Genomic DNA, 9295 nt, shown 5'->3' with positions numbered 1-9295 from the left:
TGGTCAGGCCGTGGCTGGCCGGCTCGGCAACTCCCAGCTGCGGCCGACCGGCTCGGTGCAGAGGACGGCGAGGCGAGGCCGCGGTGGCTGGCTGCGGTCCTGCTGTGGCCAGCAGCGGCGGGCAGAGCAGCTGGAGGAAGGAGGAGGAGAGGGGCAGGGGAACGGGGCGGCCATGGAGTGCAGCTCGGCGGCCATGGCAACGGCAAGTGCCGGTTGGGAGAGAGAGCAGGAGGAGGGAGGGGAAAGGAGAGGGAAAGAGTGGAGAGGGTAGGGGAAGCTCGGGTCTGCACTTATGCATGCAAGCTGGCAAACGGGCGCAGCACAGCGGAGGCCACGCGGCGCGAGCAATGCAATACGCGGCCTGCAGCTCATGCACGGTGTTGGCACTGTTCAACAAATTTCAAAATTTCAATTCCACCGCGAAAATACAAGCTAAAATCCCATTTTCCTCCCCTCATATCTCCTAAACCGATCGATTATTTGCTCCACCGATTACACCGTTGTGTAGGGCTACAAAAGTACTCTAACTTTCCTTAAAGGAGTTTTCCCAAATTCGAAATGGTTTGCAAACTAAAATTCGCCAATTATGGTTACATTGAAACTGAAAACGGGAAGTTCGTCATCTACACTTAGCCAAATTTCAGGGTTCCAAAAACAGCAGTTCATTGAATCTTGTGAGCTCTGTTTGACTAGGTTATGGACCAAACTAGTTCTTGAGCATCATATAAATTTGGTTCTATTCGACTTAAACTTCAACTTTTATTTAAGGTGTAACTCCATGCAAGCACTATAAGCAATTGGTCAACGTCGGTCAAAGTAGCATCGCGGTAAAGCTTAAATCCAAGTTTTAGACCGACGGAGGTATTTTCTTGTCCTCCGCTCAACACGAACCCTTCATGACTTTTGTTGTAGATTTCAATTTGAGTCGTTTGGGCAAGGTAGCAAGGTTTGGTTGACGATCTATAATTCCATTCACTTAATAAAGCAATCCAAGAAAGATTACAACTTATCATTTCATGTAACTTTTTGATTCCAAACTTCACGAAACTTTTCCAATCATCCATGTGGGTGGAAATTGATGTGAGGCACATGAAAGAAGTAGATCCAACATTACTCAAGCATACTTTTTGGAAAGGGCAACATGTAAGCAATGGTGCATGGTCCAAGTTTAAGTGGTTGCTCATTTTGTAGATTTGATCTTGAAACTTTCGTCACCACTTAACATGTCATGTTTGAGTTTAAACCCATTGCTTAATTGGTGACAAACACCTAGGGTGTTACAAGGGATGTCCTAACTCCCAATTTGTTTGTTTTGCTTGTCACTATCAGGATTGATCCTGGCAATGCTTTTAGAATCCATGTTAGCGTTGATAAATACACTTTGGTTAATGACTATGGAGTGGTTGACCTAGATGCTCAAGAACATGACCTATGGTTTGACAGTAGCAATGTGTACACACTGAATGGCTTTGTAGATGATATGGCCAACAAGATCATTTGGGGCCGCAGTCAGCAACTACTTATTTGGGGTGTTGACATTGACAGTGGAACAGAGTGGAAGGTTACTAGCAGTGATCAGTTTGAGGAGATGATAATGTCTAGGATGGATGAGAAGGTAATGCATGTTAGTTGTGATGTTGTTGAGAAAGATGCAGTTGGTCTGAATGATGTTGTTAGCAGAGCAAACAAAGGTGGGTCTTCTACTACTACTGCCCAATCTGGTGTGACAAATGCAGGACATGCAGAGAATGCAGAAGGCTTGAGTGACACTTGTAGTACTCCTGAAGAAGGTAGAGCTAAAGAAAATGTGGTTGATTGGAACACATTGACTATATTGGCTGATGAGAACTGTGATGGTGAAGCTAATGCTGTGGTAGATGAGGATCAAATCTATGAGGCTTTTGGATTCAAGGCAGCAGATGAGGTTCCTATTCCTAACATACTTGCTGATGTGGAGGATGAAATGAATGAGGCAGCAATCCCTATTAATGATGACCTAGGAGATGAGCCAATGTTTGGTTGGGATAGAGACAACCCTGACATGAGTGTTGGGACACTGTATCTGTAACAGAACCGACCAATTATACAAAATTAAGTAAGAAAATCATCCACCAGAGCAGACGATTTAGCAAACTTAAGCCCGTATAACCCGATAGTCCGTGAAATCACGAAGGATTTCAAACCAACTTACATTCCAGCCAAGATCGTAATAAGTTTAGCGGTCACCATCACATATTACATAAAAGTTTGCATATCAGATACATTAGAGTTTAAACATAGTTATTACAAAACAAGTTCGAATAAAAGTAGCGGAAGCCATTTGTTCAAACCACACACACTCACGTGGAGTTCAAATATAGTGCCAGCGAATGATCATCTCCAACAAAAGCATTAGACGAGACGTAAGGAATGACCATGCCCATGGTCCTAAGCATCACCCATCATAGGATAAAGGAAGTTGATACACTAGCCGTAATACATCTGGCCATCTGCAATAAGTGGGAATTAAACCCTGAGTACGAGAAGGTACTCAGCTAGACTTACCCGACATAACCGAAAATAAGTGACATCAAGGATTATGAAGGGCTTTATAGTAGGGTAGCTGACTCATTTGCAAAAAGAAGCATTTTTAGCATTTCAAGACCCTTTCCAAAAGCATTATTGTTAAGTTAATTGTTATTAACCTGTCGACTAGATTTGCACCTATACTAGAGCAAACATGTGATTAAGCAGATAATGATAACCAATGATCATTAAACAACTTTCATACTGTTATATTCATTATAACTGTCCAAGTGTTCCATAAACATTTACTACGATGAAGTCACTCAAGTCAAGTGCTCACTGTCCAGGAGCGATGGCGATTCGAATCGATTCCTAACCAGCTGGTGATTTATTCCTTACACAAACCTCACTCACCCGCTAAAGTGAGATATTGATCACCGAGTCAACTATCCAGGAATCTTGAGTTTGCCAGGAACCACACGTACCCGGGGGCCGACCGACTGCACTTTGGTCTTATCATCTCGCCCCCGTGTCCTACCACACCTGCTCCGGCACAGTGTGCTACGGGCAATCTACTCGACCCGAATAATCTCCTAGCTTCACAGTTGAATGGTAATTTATCCGGCCAGCTAAATGTAAGGCATGTGTTCAACATGACTCGAGACCCAACAACGGTTGGTCCTTAATCGACACAGATGGAAAGCACTATAGTCAAAAACTCTACAAGTCTCCGTCCGGTCTCAACTTCATTTAACACTTAGTTATACCATGACTTCATAGTCATCCAAGCAGATCCAGGTAACCACCTATAGCTCGCAGGTGATAGGAAATCACCCGACTTCTACCGGTCTAAGCCAGCTAAGCATTGACTCGACTGCGGATACTAGGGTAACAAGGATATAGTATAACAAAGGTAAACAAGGTATAATGCAGCAACGGTTGCAAACAACTCCTGAACATAATGCATCAATTAAAGTAAAGCATTGAATTAATAATTGCAAATCGGGAGAAAATGCTCCGGGGCTTGCCTCTCTCGAAGGAGCTCGGACGGTGATCGGGGCACTCCGGAAGTTCCTCAACGTCCTCCTCGTCGGCTTCGGGCACTTCCTACGGCTGCACCTTGAACTGCTCCTCGGGCTCCTCGGGTATGACGACTGGGTTCTTGGTTTGCGATCTTGTATGATGCAATGTGCATAAGCGCTTATGCAATCGGTGCTTCGAATGAGATGAATACAATGGATATGTTTGAATGCAAGGTAGTCAACATCATCCAAGAAAATATACTACAAGCACATGTCATCTACTGCATTCTCTTCTACTACTAATATGCTAAATCAACACCTCTTATTAAATGCTTCAAAGATACACCAAAGCTTTACTAATTTCTTAATCACACATAAAGCAACACTTAATTAAACCCTAATTAATAATAGGTTTGAATAGCAACCTCTATTTTTATTGCTTAGAAAAATCTTACAAAATTACCATAGCACATTACTACCCTAAGTAGTCTACCATCAGATTTCCATGGTATTTGAATGAGTGGATTAGTCTACACAAAATAACAAGCTATGGCATGATTATGAACACGAAAATACTTTGTACTGTGAAAAGTGTCAAACAATAGAGTTAGCAATTTTCCTATGTTCTTCATAGCATACAATTACTCTACAAAAATTATCACATGCATGTTTTATACAAATTTTGCCCTCTAGCAAAAATAACAAAAATCAACCATTAAAGGCACTTGAACTACACCTCATAATTTTTCTATAGCACAAGCATGACACATATTTTTCCTAGGAAGTACATTCCATAAGAAGATTAACAAACTTGGAATCATATTTTTTTGAAGCCAATATATTTTTCTACACATTTTTCAAGTTATCAGCAATATACAAGATTAAATAAAATTCTACAGAAAAGTATCTCAAAAACGGCATGCAATAATTTTCCCAAGTAGATCTGGTGATAAGGAACCTAGCAAAATTTATTCCAATAGATTTGGAGCCAAAAGGAGTACACAAAGATTTTCCAAAGCATTTAAATAGAATTCTGAAAAATCATTTTTGAAATCCTTTTAAACTTCATGCTCAAATCTGCTAGATCCACCCGGTTATTCACCCAAAACCCACGCCAGAGAGACAGACAGGCGGGACCCAGCGGGTCAACCGGCCCACTGGCCAGCCACCCGGGGCCTTCGCCAGCCACTATGGCTAGGCCCGGCGGGTCAGCGACCCAGGGGCAGGGGAGGTGCTCCGTCGGCCGGTGCTCACCGACGGCAAGCCGTTCCATGGCACGGGGGGGTGCCAGTGTGCTCAAAATGCGGAGCCACACCGGCTGGCAGACCAGAGCTGGCCCAACGGCATGGGGGTCTGCGCGGCCATGGCGGCATGCTCACCAGAGAGGAAGGAGGCGCCACGTTCGGCCCTCACCTCGATGACGGTAGCCTCTGGCGAGCGCAAACGACGGAGGTCAACGAGGCGGAACTGCTGGCGGTGCGAATCGGGGAATGGCGCGGTGGTGTGGGCGCTCGACGCTGGCAGAGCATGTCGACGAGCTCGGCAGCTCGGGCACGGCTGCTGCTGCTGCGGAGCAAGAGGCAGGGAGGTGGCGAAGTGAGTGGCGGAGTGGGGTGGCGTGCGCACTCTCGGACCACTTTGAAGGCAGGGCGCAGCTGGTCGGAGCAGGCACCGCCCCTCGCCGCCGGTGTATGGGTGCCGCGTGGCGGCTGGGCAGGCAGGGAAGGCGGGCGCAGCTGCGCGCGGGAGCGGCCGCGGCGTGGGCCTAGGCCGGCGAAGCACTGTAGGACAGGGTGAAACGCGCGGCAGGTGGGGACGTGAGCCAGGCCGGCTTCGGCCGTGGGCCAGGAAGCTGAGCAGCGCCCTGTTAAGCGAAATGAAACATTTTTCTTTTTAATTCTCAATTACACAGAATTAAATTCCCATTTTGAGCCATTTAAAAGCATTTTCACAAATTGGTGTGAAAATGAAATTTGTTCCATTTCTCAATATCTACAACTTTGATTTTATGACCAAAGCCAAATTCTTTCTAGATTTTGAATTATAAAATCAAAGTCAATGTTTAACTCAAAACCCTAATTTTTGGGAAATTATTTTTGAAGCAAAATTTTGAATTAATTTGAATACAAACCTTGCTCCAAAAATTGAACTAAATAATCCTAGATGATTTACAATAGTAGCCAAACATGTTTTACTAGCCTAGCAAACATAATCAGGGCAAAAATAACTCTAACAAGTGTATGCAACATTCAGGTTTAACGAACATGTTTCGTATGTTTCGAAGCAGTGTTTCAGTTGTTATTTACATGATTAGGCATGTATGATTTGGATGCTTGATGATGCATGATATGTATGATTTGCAGTGCCTAAATGCTGGCATAACACCAGGGTGTTACAGCCCTCCCCCTTATAAAAATCTCGTCCCGAGATTTGGGTTACGAACCATTTGTTATAAAAATCTTCATAAGCTTTTTGTAGATACTCTCCTGTTTCCCAAGTTGCATCTCCCTCATCATGATGATCCCACTGTATCTTGTATGTTTTTACCACACTATTCTGAGTAGCACGTTCTTTAGTGTCTAACACACAGACTGGTTGCTCACGATACACCAAATCTGATTTGAGTTGGATACCTCGAGGTTCTATTCTTTCCTCCAGAACACGCAAACATTTCTTGAGATGTGATACATGGAAAACTAGGAAAACGGTACTCATTGTCTCAGGTAACTCTAACTTGTAGGCTACCGGACCTCTTTGTTCCAGGATCTTGTATGGTCCTATGAATCTTGCGGCAAGCTTTCTTCAGACTCCAAACTTTTTCTTCTTCATTGGCGTGACCTTCAGATAAACATAGTCACCAACTTTAAACACAAGGGGTCTCCTTCTTTTGTCTGCATAACTTTTCTGATGTGATTGGGCCGCTTTCATATTCTACTGAATAATATGAACTTTCTTCTCGGCTTCTTCTACAAAGTCAATGCCATAATACCTTCTATCACCAGGCTCGACCCAATTCAATGGTGTTCTACATTTTCTGCCATACAAAGCTTCGAAGGGAGCCATCTTGATGCTTTCTTGATAACTATTATTATAAGAAAACTCAGCTAATGGTAACCATGACTCCCATGATCCCTTAGAAGACAATACATAGGCTCTTAACATATCCTCTAAAACAGCATTCACTCGTTCAGTCTGACCATCTGTCTGAGGATGATAAGCGGTACTACGAATCAAACTAGTTCCTAAGCCTTTGTGTAAATGTTCCCAAAACTGAGCCATGAACTGTGAGCCTCTATCAGATACTATGGTCTTTGGTATACCATGCAATCTCACAATTTCTGTGATATACTTCTCGGCATATTGAGGTGGTCGATAAGTTGTCTTGACAGGTAGGAAATGAGCGGTCTTAGTAAGACGGTCCACAATTACCCAAATCGAATCATGTCCTTTTTGAGTAGTGGGCAAACCCGAGATAAAATCCATACTGATATCGTCCCACTTCCAACTAGGGACTGACAAGGGTTGCAACATACCGGCAGGTTTCATATGAATGGCTTTCACTCGACAACATGTGTCACATCTGGCAACATATGCTGTAATTTCTTTCTTTATTTTGGTCCACCAATAATGAGATCTTAGTTCTTGATACATCTTACTACTTCTGGGATGGATAGATAGCTTAGAAAGGTGAGCTTCATCCATGAGTTTATTCCTAAGCTCTCGATCCTTGGGAACCACAAGACGGTCGTCAAACCACAACACGCCCTGTGCATCCACTTTAAAGTGTTGAGACGACTTTTCTTTTATTTTCTCTTTGATGTGGAATATTCCCTTGTCGGTTTTCTAGCCTTCTATTATCTTACTCTCCAAAGAGCAACTAATCTGAATACTATGTAACATAGTAGGATGCATTAGATCGAACCCATCTTCAAGTAATGGCTGCACATTCAAGTAATGTGACTTTCTCCTCAAAGCATCTGCCACTACATTGGCTTTTCCAGGATGATATTGCACATTCAAGTTGTAATCCTTGATCAATTCCAACCATCTGCGCTCTCTCATGTTCAACTCTGGTTGGGTAAATATGTACTTAAGACTCTTGTGATCTGTGAAAATGTTGCACACATTACTAAGTAGATAATGTCTCCAAATTTTTAGGGCATGCACAACTACAACAAGTTCAAGATCATGTGTTGGATAGTTGACCTCGTGCTTTCTCAATTGACATGATGCATAAGCAATGACTCTCCTTTCTTGCATAAGAACATAGCCCAATCTAGTCTTCGATGTGTCGCAAAACACATCAAATGGTTTCTCGATATCTGGTTGTGCTAGAACAGGAGCAGTGGTCAACAGTTTCCGCAAAGTGTGGAAAGCTGCTTCACACTCCTTTGTCCACACAAACTTGTGATCCTTCTATAGCAGACTTGTCATCGGTTTGGCAATCTTCGAAAAGTCTGGTATAAAGCGACGGTAATAATCGGCTAGTCCTAAGAAACTTCTAATCTCAGGAACTGTGGTCGGTGCTTTCCAATTCATAACTTCTTGCACCTTACTTAGATCGACTGAAACTCCATTTTCTGACAGAATGTGACCAAGGAAAGGAACTTTCTTCAACCAGAATTCGCATTTGCTAAACTTAGCATACAGTTGATGATCCCTAAGTCTGGTCAAGACAGTTCTTAGATGCTCTTCATGATCCTTCTCGTTCTCGGAGTACACTAGAATGTCATCGATGAACACCACCACAAACTTATCCAATTCTAACATGAAAACTGTATTCATCAAAAACATAAAGTATGTAGGAGCATTTGTCAAGTCAAAGGACATGACAAGATACTCATACAACCCGTATCTGGTGGAAAATGTAGTTTTTGGTATGTCTTGTGGTTTGATCTTGATCTGATGATAACCAGATCTCAAATCTATTTTTGAGAACACCTTGGCCTTAGCTAACTGGTCAAACAGAACATCAATATGAGGCAAGGGATACTTATTCTTTATGGTTACAGCATTGAGTGGTCTGTAATCTACGCACATTCTCAACGTGCCCTCTTTCTTCTTCTTCACAAACAAGGCGGGACATCCCCATTCAGACTTGCTTGGCCGAATAAACCCTTTTTTTGATAAATCTTCTAATTGCTTCTTTAGCTCAGCTAGTTCATCTGGAGGCATCCGATAGGGTCTCCTTGAAATCAGAGCTATTTCAGGGATTAACTCAATTCCAAACTCAATCTCTCTATCCGGCGGAAGACCAGGTAGCTCATCCGGGAATACATCCGGAAACTCACACACTACCGGAATCTGATGAATAGGAATGACTGTTGTAGCACATGTAACACTTATAAGGTCTGTTCTTCAAGGCAATGGTACTTGGAAAGTACCCTCACCCAGGGGATCCTTAAGGATAAGTACTCGACTTCCAGTATCTATGACTGCTCCCCAATCCTTCATCCAATTCATCCCTATAATGACATCCAAAACTAGGCTAGGCATAACTATCAAGTTCACTCGGAACTTCCTGCTACCTAATTCAAGGGTTGCCCCTCGAACCATCCGATTGGTCAAAACATCAGCCCCTGCTGAACTTATACGGTAACCATAACCCAATTCTATGCATAGTTGTTTATGTTTCTGTGCAAATGATTGACTCATAAAAGAATGCGATGATCCAAAATCAAATAGAACAACTGTAGGGTTTTCGTTGATAGGAAACTTACCAGTAGTGACGGGCTCTCCCTTAGGAATTTCATCCACAGTCATACTAT

The sequence above is a fragment of the Miscanthus floridulus genome, chromosome 2, assembly GCF_019320115.1.
Source record: "Miscanthus floridulus cultivar M001 chromosome 2, ASM1932011v1, whole genome shotgun sequence".
Lineage (NCBI taxonomy): Eukaryota > Viridiplantae > Streptophyta > Magnoliopsida > Poales > Poaceae > Miscanthus > Miscanthus floridulus.
This window is presented reverse-complemented; position numbering follows the sequence as displayed.